This window comes from Adiantum capillus-veneris, chromosome 16 (assembly GCF_014529385.1).
Source record: "Adiantum capillus-veneris isolate H3 chromosome 16, ASM1452938v2, whole genome shotgun sequence".
In the NCBI taxonomy this organism is placed as follows: Eukaryota; Viridiplantae; Streptophyta; class Polypodiopsida; order Polypodiales; family Pteridaceae; genus Adiantum; species Adiantum capillus-veneris.
The window spans coordinates 139,850,939-139,867,925 of NC_140946.1; positions in this window are offsets into that span (position 1 = coordinate 139,850,939).

Consider the following 16,987-nt stretch of genomic DNA (forward strand, 5'->3'; position numbering starts at 1 on the left):
TGGCTATGGGCCTTGGTGTGGCACTATGCAAGGGTGTTACAAGTGGGTGGAGGAGACCAATGGAAGGTGTTTGACCTTGGCGGTTGAGGACAGGTAAAGCAAGGGGTTGGGCAACCCGCATGAACAAAGGCAGTGGGTAGCAGGTGCCAATTTTTGTACATATGCTAAGTGCTTTGTGGTGTACAGAGAGTTTGTTTTGGGTGGCAGTTTTTTAGTGCAATAAGCCTGTATGTGGTTGAACATAAATGTTCAACGAGGGGGTGGGCAATGATGGTGCAACCAAAGTTGGTCTGAGCTGGAAAGTGGTATATGCTAGGCAAAGGTTGCAGGCAAGTGCAATGCAGAAGGCTAGAGCAGGTATGGAGTCCCTGGGTAGCCAAAGGGTAGTGGAAATGTATGTCTAAAGTAGTTTTTAGGCCAAAAGGCTGAGAGGATGGTCCAGATGGGATAGCAGGTTAAGGTGTTCAAAGTGCCGAATCAATGCTCTAGAATGTAGTGTTTGATGTGCTCTAGAATCCAATCCAGACGGCTCATCAAACGAGCCCCGGTGCTCAAGATACTGAAGTTCAAAATTAGAAGGTTTAGCAGATCCCCGATGGGCAGGGCAGATGGGGACAGATGGCCCAAGAATGTGTAAGTAGATAGATGTGTAGTGCTCAAATTATGGAGCATGCGTGTCTTCTTGAATTGCGGATTGGAGCTCAAGATAGCAAGTTATGATCAAATTGAAGTTTTGTTGAGCGCCAGGTTTGAGCCCACCTGACTGCATTGGAAATCATGCCATCTGGCATCTTTTTGGCCTCGACAAGACTCTGTAAGGTGGAGTACATCATGTGAAGGTATCACAAATCGATGGTTTGTCAATCGGATGCTCGGTCAATAGGAAACAACGGGATGAAGTCGGTAGCTAATGTTAAGGAGGGGAGTGGCATATGTTTTTAACCTTGTTTACGGCCTCGGTTTGCGGTCCTGGGAGCCCCAGACTGAAGTGGAGTCTTTATGATTTAAAGTTGACGATGGGAGCTTTTAGTTGGGGGTGGTGGCTTGGCCGTCGAGTGTGTGAGCATGGAATTATGAGCCATGCAAGGCCGGGAAAAAAGAGCAAAGGAGCAATATTTTCTTTGAGGGGTTTTACATGCCCTTGAGGGGTAAGGTCTCCCATAGGCTTCCATGTGGCCATGTAGTGGTCCCGTACGCGAAGAAGGAGAGCAATTGTGCGGGCTATATAGGCCACAAGCACCCTCACTTGGGGTATAAGTTGGAGAGAGGGGAGCTTGGAGCCCCCGTTGGCTATGGCAGAATTTGTTGGGCGCTGTGCGCGCGCAGTCAAGTGGTGGTTGGTGTTGTTTTGGCCAAGGCCGGTGGCAAGCGGCGGACAGCAGGTGGTTGGGGGAACTTGCCGGCGGTTGATGTCGGCATGATGAGATGGCAGGCGCCTGCTGCGGGCTGGTTCACACGCCACCATGCTTTTTGAAGGAAATGGCTCGGCATCACTAGCGATATCGCTAGTGGTCATGTGCATAGATAAAGGGCAGTCCCATGGGGTTCAAGCGAGAGGGGGAGAGTACGGGTGGATAAAGCAACTGGGCCCGAGGGTCAAATTCTAGGGGAGGCATCCCATGTGAAATAAGGGAGAGAGAGAGATCAAGGGCCACCAAAGAGGGACGCGAAATGCAAGGGTAGGCATGCCCATTCCAAGGCCGGCCAAGCAAAGGTAGTCCGAGGCAAAGGGAAGGGCGAGGAGGAGATGGCCAGTCATGGCAAGACCAAGAAGAGAGAGGGAGAGGGAGAGAGAGAGAGAGAGAGAGAGAGAGAGAGAGAGAGAGAGAGAGAGAGAGAGAGAGAGAGAGAGAGAGAGAAAGAGAGAGAGAGAGAGAAGGCTGGAGGAGGGTGGATGAAGGAAGCAGCCGGACAAAGATGGTCAAAGGGGAAGTCAAAGGAGCAGTGCAAGGAAGGCCTCCCAAAGGGTAAAAAAATAAAAAAAAGGAAAAAAATAAAAAATGCATGGGGGCACTAGCGATGTCGCTAGTGCACCCCCCCTTTAAGAGCACAAGCCAAGTAGAGAAAAAGAGAGCAGATAGAAGCAAAGTGGCTACTTTTTCCAAAGTTTCCAAATAGGGGTGCCAGATGGGCCAATGAGAGGGCAGATTCTAAAGTTGAAGACGCTTCACTATAAAAGTCATTTTTAAATTTGTAATTTTTCATGAAAATGGCCATGGTGATGGTAGTGCAAGCCTTGTACATGCCTTTTGAAGTGTAATCAAGCCACTGTTGCCCCGATTTACCGTTGTTTCCCTTCCCCCCTTCTCTTTCTCCTGCTTTGGTGTCTCTCCTTGGTGCTGGCAGTGTGGATGTGTCTGCCCCCCCGGACCGATGGTGCTTTGTGTGAGAGAGTGAGATTGAGCGGCTATGTGTGTGTAAGGGTGGAGACCGACTATGGCAACAGGTGTGGGTTGCATGGTAGACTTGTGGAGTGTGTGAGAAGTGGAAAATGAGCACGTAGTGGTCTGCTAGTGAGAAGTGTGTTTTGAAGGTGTTTTCTGAGAGGATAGGGGTGCTCTGGATAGCTTGAGCTATAGAGAGGCCTTTGTTGTTGTGATGGGTGTGTTCCCGTATTCCCCCACTCCAACGGTTTCTTCCAATGAGACCAAGTAAGCCATGATCATTGCTTCCATTGTTGTAGACGATCTAGATTACCATCCAAATTCCTTGGAGAGTTTGCATCATTCTCCATGGTGAGTGTGGATTTTCCCAGAGAGAGAGAGAGAGAGAGAGAGAGAGAGAGAGAGAGAGAGAGAGAGAGAGAGAGAGAGAGAGAGAGAGAGAGAGAGAGAGAGAGAGAGAGAGAGAGAGAGAGAGAGAGAGAGAGACCCACCCTTACCCAGTGGAAGATCTTCCACTTGGTGAGGGGGGTCATCACCAAGTGGCGAGACCTCCCCTACAACCAATGTATCAGTGTATGAGTGTTAGAAGTTCAATAATAGTCTCCTTGTCAGCCAAGCATAAGGGCCAAGAGTTTTTAGCGAGAAACTTCCTAACCATGCCTTGTAGTTCTTTCATGGAAAAACCATTCGCCTTATATTTCCTCATAAGGTGACAAATTGCCTGAAAGGCTAAGAATGAGTCCGAGGATGAGTACATAATCAAATACACCATGCCGAGACAGGTTTTTACAGCTATCTTATGTGGACGATTACGATTCCTTTTGACGTATTCGATCAAGCTCAGGTGCAGATTGTCTCTTTTCCAGGAGAATTTTGTGACAAACCTCCCAGTTAATGGAGAAAGAAGTGAATATTTTTTAGTAATGATATTCAGCTCGGTATCGTTCACACAATCCAACGAGGTAGGTTCAATTTGAAGTGTGTCGGGATATATTAGTGGTAATTACTTTGCAAAATTGGGATTGTTTAGACTCAATAAGTCATCCATATACCTGTAGGTATGCCGAAAGAGTGTTAAGTCAATAGTGGTGTCCGTTGTCTCTAGTTGTTTCATTATCCATCTATACTAAAAAAAAGCAAGGTAGAGATTGCACATAACACGTGAACATGAGAATCCCATAGGGATACCATGAATCTGCCGAAAGCATTGATTCCCTAACAAAACAAAGCAATTCTGAAATAGCCATTCAATAACCATAATCAGACTACACCGATTATAGTGAGTGGGTGGTCCCTTACGTGCGTTTTTTACCCATTTGGGACTCCGGGTAAGTGAAATAGTGTGGTAACCTATCAAACTTCTTTTTTCAAACACCCATTTAATCATTTGTGTAGGACAGAAAATAGCCCCAAAGGTTCAAATAGTGATATGTTTTCATAGCATTGCGTGATATCTGCTGAAAACATGAAAAAGATGCATTGTGGTAGATTAATGAACACCTCAGTCGCGTTTTTTACTAGCCAAAAGTTATTCACTTGAAGCCTTGTGAAGGTCCTAGCTGCTATAAATTTTTCTTCGCAGATGTTGGTAAAGTCAGTGAGAATGAGATTGAGACACACAGTAATTACGTCTATGGCATGTAACATAATGCAATTAGAGGCATTTGAAATCCACCTAAACTTGTGTTTGTGACTCTTATACATGGGAAATAGTAAAGATAGTTTCGAACTATGAGTGTCTAGTTTTAAGTTATTTAGTGAAATACCAAGGTATCGTGTGGTTTCTTCTGGACACATTTCAGATATTAGGAACTCTGGTCCTTTAAGCCTAGCCTCAGCTGCTACTTTGGCTAGGTGCTTGCAGATAAGAGTAGGTATATGCGGGGCTTTGTCAAGTCCTACCACAATCCAATCCTGTTTTAGTTTATTTATCATATACAACAGTGAAGGAGATAGCCAAGTTGTTTCTTGGCTTAACCATGTAGGTGGGATTGCTCCAATACATGTTTGAAAATATGAGAAAATAAAATCAGAAAGTCTATCATGTTGTAGAATTTCTAAATTCAATACCTTGGCTATGTTAGCCAAGCAGGTGAGTAGTGCGGCCAATGCCAAGTGCGGGTTCAAAGGTTGTAAGGGGATATGATTTAGACCTTTACTCAATAGGTCTTTGATTTCCTTTGAACCAATTAGAGATAGATCTGTAGTACAAACGTGTTGTCCAAACTCACCAAAATCCAAACAGTAGTCTCTGAAAAGAGGACATGTACATGATGGTTGTTTGTCAGAAGTCAAAAAAATTTGACAAGAGCAGCAACTTTGATATCATATTGGGCAGACCATTCATGCATCAGCTCAAAATGGTGATGGGGCTATGACTATATCTACTTGAGACACAAAGATGTCACTACAAAAATTAGTGTCAAAGATCATAGTTATAAAGATGTAGAGCAAACCCTAGGGGAAGAACTACACTCCACAACTGAAGAGGAAAAGGAGGTACCTACTTGGTTGCAAAGCAAAGTGCATATTTGGATGTGCGGAGCTTCAGAGTGTGGAAGTCTTAGAAAGGAAGATTGCATCCTAGAGCGTTCAATAGAAGATGGAGCTTACATTAAGGAACCATTTCCAGAGGATTTTTTTGAACCCTTTGGATGGGATCAAATACTGGCGACTCTTGATGTTTGTTTAAGTGAGGCAACCAACACCAAATTTTGCGATGAAGATGTCTATGATATAACTCCATTATTTATGATAAAGGTGTCGAAGGAAGCTAATGAGGTTTGTGAGTGTGAAAGAAAAAAATCTTAGACAGATGGCTATGTCATGGAGCATGACGGCAATATGCAAACAAAGGAAGCAGAGCGGAGAATATGTTATCATTGACATACCTGAAGAATTGACAAAAGCTATTTCAAAGAAGCAGGCTCAAGATAAAGTGAAAATGAAAGCAGATGAAGGAGCAAAGTTTCCAAGTTTAATGTCAAATGTTAAACAAACACAAGATAAAGAGAAAAACAGGGATAAGGAAGAAGATCAACTATCTCCTATGATGATCAAATTCAGCATATGCAAAGAAACAAGACTCAAAATCACATGTTTAGCTGTGATAGATCCAAAAGAAACAAAGAATCTAATGTCTTATGAAACATGGATAATGATGGGGAAGCCTCCAATCACTGAGCTAGAGGAGATAGTGTACACAAGTTCTAAAATGGAGATTCATAGCTTTGGCATGGCAGAAGCCGTACTCAAGTCAAGTACCGAGGAGTACAAGGATATTTTCCACATAATTGAATCCCATCACATCAAGGAGAGTTTAGTCTTGACAGATAGCTAGAGGAACATCTTCTTTCAACAACAATCAAAAGCTTTAACAACAACAAGACTCCATGAAGCTTCTCAAATCCATGCGGAGAAGAAATTGCCAACCATCATGGAAAAAGGTAAAGCAAATGTAAACACTGAAGTATATCAACCTCGCAAGATGACTTTACCCTCAACGAGCTTCCATCAAACTTCCCGCAAAACCTCTACATCAAGATCCAAACCATCAACAATGCAACGGAAACCGAAAAAAAAGTCTATCAACCAAAGTTTCCATCACAAAAAAGCATCCAAAAGAAGCCAAAGAGAATCAATAAAATGCTAGTATCTAAAGAGCACATCCAAGTCAAAGACCCAGTCTGGATACATGAAGCACAAGTTCAAACACAACAACAAAAAAGGTGACAGGGTGGGTAGCATCCAATGAGTCAATCATTGCTCAGGGCTACTTCCAAGGAAGCACGAGTGTTTGGGTCAAAAATCCTAAAGTAATAGCCTGAATCTATCCACCTCAATCAACGAGTCCTACAAAGAACAAGACGTGCCATCAATAGAATAGAAACAACTCTAACGGGAGAAAGAACAACCACAATAGGCAAAAGACCAGATCAAATAAACAAGCAATGTGACAAGTATGGATGCCAAAGTGAGACTTCAATGAAGCTACCCAACACAAACAGATGCAGCAGCGGATGATTCCAATCAAGCTACTCAAAGCACAAGGATTTTATGAAGGTAACACACAAGTATGGTTACCAAAATTTGTAGCTCAATCTAGAACAACCAAGAGAAATCATGCACCACAAGCTTCTACCCAAAGGCAAGCAATGATAACCAACAGCCAATAGAAGCCAATTGCAACCAAGGTTGCTACAATCTCTAGATGGATACTTTGTCATCTACTCTAAAATCAAGTATTTTACAAAGAAAATCATCAGATCTGGCTATCAATGCCTAGTGTCCATCAAGTCATCGAGCAAAAGGAGCAAATGCAAAAGACAGTCACACACAGACCAAAGACAAGGTGGGTTCCAAAATTGCTAGTGGAACTCAATCATAAAGAACCCACACCTCTCGACAACTTCTCATGGAAAATAATGGAAAGGTTACATCAATCCCTACAAGTGTTGAAGGACTTGTTTCACAAAGCAGTGTGAATATACGACAAGGAAGTCAACAGGAGCCAAAATTTTCCAACCTACTCAACAAAATGGTGGCATCCAAAGACCAACACAATGGAAGAGACCTAAATTTCTAGAACTTATGGAATTAGGTTTTTGACCTTGAATAGGTAAGTGCAAGTTGCCATTTAATATGCATGGCATAGAAGTCAGACGGGCAGCTAAGCCACTAAATGAGCGAGGCGTTAGTCCCAAATCTTCAGGTAATATTCTCTATGGTCTAAGCATCTAGTTATTCTAGGTACTTCTCAATTTGGAAGAGTTGAGCATAATTATGTTGTGTCACTCATGATGGTATTGGTGAGCATAAGAGTCAAAGTCATTGTAGTATAGTGATGAAGTGAAGGAGGAAGTCCAAAAGACACTCATGCACTTAGCACAGTGAGGTATGAGTGTAGAAGCTTCTACATCAAAAAACCCTTCTTGGAAACATGGAAGCTACATCCTTTGATGTCACATGTGCTACATTTGTTCCTTGAAGCACCAATCAACTCCATCTTCCACATTGCATGATTTTGTTCAACAAATTTCTCGTATGCATATAGAGTGTCACATAATTGGCACTTGCATTAGACACTCTTCCTTTGTTTCTCCCAAGCACTCACCTTGCATGACAAGTACTTCAAGTGGAATTGCTCTAATAAGAGCGTATGCCAAAGGAACTTTTTTCCCACCAGGTTTTTTACCTTTGGTCATCCAGGTTCCATACCCTAATCTAGAAACCCCCATCACCACACTCTTGTATATATTCCTTCTACATCAGCAAACTAAGTAAATGGGTACCCGAGTCATTTGTAAAAGAGAGCAACAACTACAGGTCTCTATATGCTTATCAAGAGTATCTTTTATCTTCAAGGGTGACAATAAAGCTCCATCGCCACACTCTTGTATATATTCCTTCTACATAAACAATAAGTAAATGGGTACCCAAATCATTTGTGAAAGAGAGCAACAACTGCAAGTCTCTATATGCTTATCAAGAGTATCTTTTATCTTCAAGGGCGACAACAAAGCTCCATCAAAAAATGGCAAGTTAACGAATGGCCTACAATGACAAGCAATGACAACATCAACAAGAGATCTCTCAACAACAAAACATAAGGAGATCAACAATGTTGAAGCTAATGATGTATTTCAAGTCAACCACAAGGGTAGACACATCAAGAGAAATCTTCCGCCTTGAAGAATGAGAAACATATTCAAAATTCCCTCGACAATTGAATTCCAACACATGCATAAAAAAGAACACAATAGATATAAATAACTCAAGGAAGGGGTCATCAATGACAAAGCACTTCCCAAACAAAAGATGAACCTTGAGGACAAAGTTGAAGGAAACCCTTTGACAAGACTGCACAAGGTCGTGTCAAGGGACGACACGAGCTAGGAAGGGGGGAATTTTTGAGGATTGACCTTAAATGAAAGATAAAAGAGAGAGAGAGAGGAACACAATGCAAGTTTTGGAATTGAAAACTGATTACCCAATCTTGTCAGGAAAGTTGATTTACAAGTTGGAGCATCTTCGTAGTTTGAGCATACGTTTTCAGAGCTCCTTTCTTCTTCTAAAGATAAGCCTTCTTTCACATGAAAGTTATTGACCTTTATACCTAGGGCATTCTAAATGGCCAGTGTCCGATTCACATGGACCTTTACAATCATCATGACAGAATTACATCTCAGGGAATTGACATGCTACTATGGAATCAAGATTCACACAAATTATCACTACACTAGCTCGGCAAAATAATAGATTATAAATATGGTGTCCGGCTACGTGTCCAGCCAAGTGGGTGCTCGTTTGGTCAATCCTCAAACACACTCCCGCATTGTAGAGGTCAAGGATACCAAACATCAAGCCGCTATAGTAGCTGAACGAAGAGGTAGAGCGCTTGTGGGCCGAGAGCAAGCGCCAAGAGCAAACAAACTTCGATCAAGCTTATGAAGAGGGAGAGAATGCAAGATTTTTATGGAGAGGAAGAGAAGTTTTTGATTGCAGAAGCAAAGTGGACTTACAAGATGCTCCAAGAGTGATGATACCCACACGAGAAGATTGCTAAGGTATTGAGCATAGGGGTCACTACAAAGTACAAGAGACGTTAGGACCAAAGGTCTAACACATATTCACAACTACTCATGGATGAGCAGGTGGTCGATCTCATAGAGAAGTTTTGTAATATCACAATTCAATAAGTCTACAAGAAGTCCTTGAGCAACACAAGGAGGATGGAAGAGTCAAGCTGCCTTGCAATGGAGAGATAAGAAGAAAAAAAGAGAGTGAAGGACAAAAGGGCCAAGAAGGCCACACAAAAAAATCCCCAAAAAAAATCCCAAAACCCACCCCAAAAGAGTCCAAATAAGGCCAAACAACCCACAACTAAAGCAACGGGTGAAAATAGTCATGCACCAAAAGATAAGATGGTGAAGAAGAGAAAGAACCCTCCACAAAATTTAGAGGAGGCCAACCAGTGTGATGAGAGATGCAAGAGTACTACACCAATCATTCCCCCATGGCTCGCACTGCCCAGCCTCCACCATCACCACCACCTCTCAAGAAGAAGCATCGTTGGAGACCTAACACATGTGCATTGTGTGAAATCCGCAAGTACTAGAAGAGCACACAACTTATCATCCTTAAGGACCCATTTTCTCATCTCATGAAAGATATTATGGATGAGTACTTAGACAGTGTAACAAAGGTGGAAGCAGTGGCACTAGGTGCATTGCAGCAAGCAGTGGAGTATATCACTGTATCCCTCTTTCAAGACACCGTTTTGGTAATGGCCCATGCTAAGCGTGTGACTTTTAAGCCCTCATATATGAAATTAGTACTTCGTCTACGTGGTAATGATTGGTGACTAGATATGACTGAGACCTATTTTCTTTTTTTAAAAGTGCAAATATGTATTTTCAGGCCTATGCCATTAGCTTGGTCAAACCTTCATTGGCATTTTAAGCACTTCACTAAGTCTCGAATTTAAAGGGCCCAAGAAGACCCCAAACAAGTCCCCAATGTGAAGAACAAGATTATCATTAAAAAATACTTTCAGAGTAGGATTTCGCTCCAAAAAGTCCGGCCCTCAACTGGTGTTGAATTCTTCTCTCTCTCTTTCTTGCAGTTTTGGTACATGTGTGTAATTTGTGATTGAATCTAAGTTAATGCATGCTCTGCAATTGTCATTCTCAAATATGCTCAATGTTACATATTTGATTGATTTCTCTAGTTGATCTATAGTTTCTGCTACACTTTCATTCCAATTTTGTAATAGATCAAATCCCTAGCAATGGCACCAATGTTAGTGGATTTCTACGGCAATTGTTTATAGCATAGCTATCTAGCACTAACACACTATGTCAATACTGAAGGAAGTAGCCAAGATGGGGCATGGAGGACCATTGATTTTGTCGGACCCAACGGACCTACTCTGAATAGAGAATTACTATAACAGAATCACCAAATCAAGTGAGATAGTCCATAACTAACACACGCTAAACCCTTGCGCCTACCATATAATTGATGTTTCCTTCATTCAAATGAGATTTAGGAGACTATAGACAAGGACTAATAGAACCTATATGGACCCTATAACTCATTTTTGAGAGGTACATAAATCACATTTTATGGATTTGTAGGTTTGAAAAATGTGAACTTATAGCATCACTTATAACCCTACGGATGGCCTCCCATAAAAAAACCAACAGTTACATTTGATTATAGCATCAAAATAGCAAGGTTACAATCACATAGTGTATTCATCAGTAGATCACCTAGGCATTGATGTTGTTGTTGGCGACAACTGGCAACTATCATTAGCTATCGAGATCTCAATCTGCCTCTAGCCTTATTGTTGTTGGTATGAGTCAATCAAGGGAACTGATGTTGTTTTTGCTCACTTTTGCTAATGCTATGTGTTTCAAGGTCAGATGCATAGCTAACAAGGCAAATATGCCTTTGATAAGAAAACATTTGGTTTAAGTGTCTTAATAAGCTATCATGTGAAGCTTGGGTTTATTCTCATGGGTGGCTATCGTAGGGGATATGTGCTTTTGACAGTAAGAGGCTCAAGGTTCATTGGAAAGATTAAGGTCACTAAGGGATGGTTCATATTGAAAACCCGTTATGTGCTCATATCCTTAGGTTTCTATGTCTCAATTTTGTGTGCTCTTTCTCTTCAAAACTCAAATATCTTTTCAAAGGTCTCTCAATATTTTCCCTAAGATGCTAAAACCTCTCCAATCATGCTTCTTTTTCCATTGCATTGTAAAACATCTTCCAATTCTTCTTCATATTCTTAGTGTTTCTTCTTCCTCTAGATCTTTTGTTCCCTTTCAAGCTTAATTCCTACATCCTTAAAAAACCCCTTTTCAAATCCTTCTCCATAATTTTGTGCTCATATACAAGGAATTCAGATGTCTATCTGGTCAAAACACTCATCCATCCAAGTAATATATATATATATATATATATATATATATATATTACTTGAAATTTGAGCTCTTTGATTATCATGCATGCAATCAAGATTCTTTATTTTTTTGAGGGCACCAATATAAGTATATATTGCATCATGAATTGATTGTGTTTGTTGCATATAGCCAACCTTAATGGTTTAGTGATAAAGGAAAAACAACCATTTATCTCAAGATTAGAGAAACTTATTTAAATAAGAAAATAAAATTGAATTTCAAGATTATAGAAGTACATTTATTGTTCATGCATGATTTGGTCTTTACGTTTGCAAATCAAATAATGTACTTTGCTCCAATTGATTCAAGTATGCTTTATGATTGTTGCATTAGCAAGAGTGTAGCCAAGAGATTTGATACCACTACTACAACTAGATGCATGACATCTCAGAAAAGATACAAAATTACATACAATGAGCAATAAAATCAGCAGTCTACATACCTAAAATATCATATAGACACATAATCAAAGACAAGGCTAATCTGAGAGAGATAGAGGGAGATAAAGTAGGAGATTGAATAGATGGGTACCTCCTAGAAGGGAGTACTCAACTATCACAAAAAAGAAGAGCATGAAGATAAAAGAAGAGGAGAGACATGAACATTGGGTACAATGCCCCCCCCCCCCCCCCCCCGACGCAAGATTAGCATTTCTCTATTACACGTATTTATTTAAGGATTTCCTTCAATGCTTAAAAATGATCAGAAAAGTCCATCCGAACATAGAATGACCATTGTTTATAGAGAGCTTTTGATTAATAAAATGTCCATAAACTAACTATCATTTTCATGCCCGTAACTTAGGACCATGATTTTTCCACCTATCGGCTGCAATAAATAAATATCTATTTCCATTAAATCAAGAACAAACAAAAGATAAGTTGATAGAACATTTTGTACATTAGTGCAATACCACTTGCAATTTTCTGTGTGTAGAGGAAGATTGAAGCTCCCAACATAAAGGTGAAGCTCTTCGTGCATATAGACATGTTTCACCAAGGCTTCCTTGCCTATATTTTACCTCTAGAATCCTAAGGTAAGGCCGGGTAGGCCAAGGGACATGATAGACATGCCGTAAAGGGGATCCAATAAATTGTATGGCCAAGGGACTATCTAGGGCATGGCTAGGAGGTGATTGCATGTGCTAGTCCCTAGAGTCTTAGCTTGGTATCAGAGCTCAAGGGAGAATGGTGATGGTGGAGGAGGGGGAAGAAGCATGGAGGCAAGTCTTTCTCTATCCAAGGCTCTCCCTCTCCCTCTCTCTCTCTCTCTCTCTCTCTCTCTCTCTCTCTCTCTCTCTCTCTCTCTCTCTCTCTCTCTCTCTCTCTCTCTCTCTCTCTCTCTCTCTCTCTCTCTCTCTCTCTCGCCATGGAGGGCAAGCCAAGGAATCTTGAAAGGAGTGTGAGATAGGCTGTTTTGCAAATCTTTGAAGGTAAACAAAGAAACGTCTACGGGAAATGGGGCTTGTAGGTAGGATCTCGGCGTAAAGAGGTAGGAATGACCACTTAGGAGGAAAAAGAGGACAGGGTTGATTAGCACCAAATTACATGCACGTCGGCTCATCATACATGCTGCATTAGGGCAATTTTCTCATTTCTTGAGCAGGTGCGTTCGATATATGTGGGGTTCCGGTGTGAAAGGACACCTTATCTCTTAGGGTTTCATATAAGCTTTGTAGCTCTGAGTTTGTAGATACTCTATTATTCTAATATAGAGAGACAGACTACAGAGATCTCGTACTCAAGCTCTGTGTCTTCTCCTTCTCCATCTTCTTCCTACTCTGATTTGCTGTCTTCCTTCTGTTTCCTGTTTCATCATCTTCAACAATTGGTATCAGAGCAAGGTGATTTCCAGAGCCTCTACTTGCGTTTTCGCGTCCGCGCGCGCAATCGCAGTTTTCAGGCAGTTTTCAGAAAATTTGCTGGTGGGAGCATCCTCGACGTTCCGGGAGTATTTTGACCAGGCGACCCATGGATTTACCCCCCTTTCGAAGCCGTTCGAGCCCTCAGAATTTTGTTCTGAGCAGCGTAGCAGAAGTTACTTTTCGGAGGCGTTTAGATCAAGAGGGTGTGCTTTTTGACAGATTTTCTTCAGGTAAACAGTTCTTTTGGGAAGCAGCTTGTCTTAGCTTTGTGCTGAGATTTTGTGTAGAGTTTTTCTTGGATTGGAGAGGAGATTTGTGAATATCTTGGAGGTTCTTTTGCTCTCTTGTGTGCATCCACAGTATGACTCAATCTATGGAGAAAGAGATTTTTGGTGCGTTTACATCCGAAGACACATTCGATGGTACCAACTATTCTCTTTGGTCTTTTATGGCTAAAAATGTTTTTGTTGGTAAAGGATTGTGGGATTATGTATCTGGAGATGAAGTTCATCTAGGTAGCATTGCACCTGCCACGCCTGGTCATGGTGCAGCTGTTGGTGCAGGACCCTCACAAGTCACTCGAGAGCAAAAGAGATGGCATACTAAAGATGCACAGGCTATGGCTGTGATTGCCTTAACCATAAAGAGGACAATCACACCACATATCAGATCTTGCAGAACTTCTGAGGATGCTTGGAACACTCTGCAAGCTATGTTTGGAGGAAGAAACGCTGCCACAATAGAGTTTTTGAAGAAACAACTTGACAAAATACAGATGGACGAAGGTGACGATATTGTCGAGCATCTTACAAAAATCAGGGATCTTAAAGAGCAATTGCTTAGCATTGATGAAGTGATTCCAGAGAAGGACTTGGTTTCCAAAACACTCAATTCACTACCACCATCTTATCTGACTTTTCAGACTTCTTTGACTCTGTCTTTGTGAGCTAATCCTGAGCCTCTTCATTTTGAAGAGTTAGTGTCTTTGCTATTGCAGGAGGATCAATCACATAAGAACAATTCTTTACAGGTGGATGGTATGGATCATGCTCTTGTTGTACAGAAAAAAAACAAGGGTAAAGAGAGTGCTCCTTACTCCAAGTCTAGTGCAGGACAATCTTCAGAGAAGTCTAAAGGTGATTCCGACAAGTCCAAGAAGAAAGGTAAATGTCACTACTGCAAGAAACCTAGTCACTACATTAGTGAGTGTAAAAAGCGAATTGCTAAAGAAAAGAAGAAAGAGTCAAGTTTGGTTGTTTCAGCTTCTGGTGATTCTTCTACAGCTAAAGAAGAGTCTGCAAACTTTGTGCAGGATTCTTATGCTTTCTTAGTATGTTCATATTTTTCTGCTTACAGTGTTGACAAGACACAAATGATTTGGTACTTTGATAGTGGTGCATCCAGGCATATTACTTCAAGGAAGGATTTGTTTTGTTCATTGGATGCAGCTCCAGCAGGAAAGAAGGTGACATGTGCAAATAATGCTTCTTATCCAATCAAAGGCGTTGGTAAGATTTTGATTACCATTTCAGATGGTTCAGATTTATGCTTGCCAGATGTCTTATATGTTCCAGGGATCAAGAAGAATTTGTTGTCTGTATCCTCTCTTGCAAAAAATGGTCTTCGGGTCATTTTTGAGGATGACAGATGTGTTGTACGAGATCGAGAGAATGGTTATTCTCTTATCACTACAGGTACGCTGGAAAATGGACTATTTGTGCTAGATCGTTATGAAAAGCAGATTCAGGTATGTATCGCAAAAACAAAGACTCGGGCCATGCAGGATGCTGAGTTGTGGCATGCTAGATTTGGGCATGTTGGTTATGGCAGTTTGATGACTTTACAACATCATAATATGGTGCATGATTTGTCTTTATTGGAGATGCCACCAAGACATGTATGTGAAGGTTGCGTTCTTGGAAAGATGCACAGATTTGCATTTTCGTTGGATGGTTCAGTTAAAGGGACACGAAAGTTGCAGCTTGTACACAGTGATGTATGTGGTCCTATGAGGACGCCATCTTTGGGAAACAGCCTTTATTTTGTGACCTTCATTGATGACTTTTCCAGGTTTTGTTGGGTGTATCCACTCAAAGCAAAGTCAGATGTGTTTGCAGTTTTTCAACATTATGTCGCCATGGTTGAAAATGAAACAGGTTGCAAAGTACAGACTCTTCGTACTGATCAAGGAGGTGAATACATGTCAGGTGCATTTAAGGATTTTTTGGGAAAGAAAGGCATAGATTATGATGAAACCTTTGCTCCTACTTCTCGCGCGTCCACAATTAGATCACTAGTTGCAATTGCTGCTCATCATGGTTGGAAAGTGCATCAGTTGGATATCAAAACTGCTTTTTTGAATGGTGATTTGCAGGAATAAGTTTATGTAATTCAACCAAGTGGTTTTGTTGTAAAAGGTCAAGAGCAAAAGGTATGTAGATTGCGTAAAGGTTTGTATGGTCTCAAACAGGCTCCAAGAGCATGGTATGAGAAGATACATACTTATTTGATTGGCCAGGGATTTCAGAATAGTCCAACAGAAAGTACTTTGTATGTCAAAAAGAGAGATGGAGTTCTCATTATGCTAACACTTTATGTGGATGATATGCTTCTTACAGGCAATAACGCAAATGAAATTGAAGCGTTTAAAGATGCTTTGAGAAAAAACCTTTGAGATGTCTGATCTTGGTTTGCTACATTATTACTTGGGTATTCAGTTTGTGCAATCAGAGGATGGCATATACATGTTGCAGGAAAAATATTTGCATAAAATTTTGGACAAGTTTGGTATGCAAAATTGTAAACCAATCTCTACACTCGTAGAAACTGGATCAAAGTTGAGAGCATGCACGATGCTGGAGAACCTTTTGATGTACATACTTATGCAGCAGCGGTTGGTTGCTTGATATATTTGGCAGGCAACACTCGTCCAGACATTCAATTTGGGGTTTCACAAGCAAGCAGATTTATGCACAGCCCAGGTATGCATCATTGGCGGGCTGTGAAGCGCATACTTCCTAACCTTTCAGGTACCCCTAATCTTGCCATGTTCTTTCCAAGGGGGGATATGTATGGAAAGCACAGTTCTATGTAGCTTCTTGGTTACAGCAATTCAGATTGGGCTGGTGATTTTGACACACGACATTCCACAAGTGGCAATTGTTTTTTCTTGGGAAATGCATGTATATCTTGGCTAAGCAAGAAGCAACCCACAGTGGATACATCAACTTGTGAAGCTGAGTACAGGGCAGCTTTCACGGCAACAGTTGATTGTGTATGGATACGCAGGTTATTGGCAGATCTTTGTGAGTGTCAACAGGCACCCACTACCATTTTCACTGACAATCAGAGTACTATGGCAGTTGCAAGGAATCCAGTATTTCATGCAAGAGCAAAGCACATAGAGGTTCACTACCACTATGTCAGGGAAAGGCTACATGCAGGGGAGATCACACTAAATTACTGTCCTACACAGGATAACATTGCCGATCTATTTACGAAGGCGTTATCACGAGAAAAGTTTGAAGCTTTTCAAAAAGCTTTGGGCTTACTCTCATACACATGATGATCTGCTACCTTGTACGGATTCACACTATCACTGCAGGGGGGATTTGTAGACATGTAGTAGTGTTAGTGTGTATACGCGCTTCACCAGGGGCACTTTTCTCCCACTGGGTTTTTCCCCCTGGACATCCGGTGTGAAAGGACACCTTATCTCTTAGGGTTTCATATAAGCTTTGTAGATCTGAGTTTGTAGATACTCTATT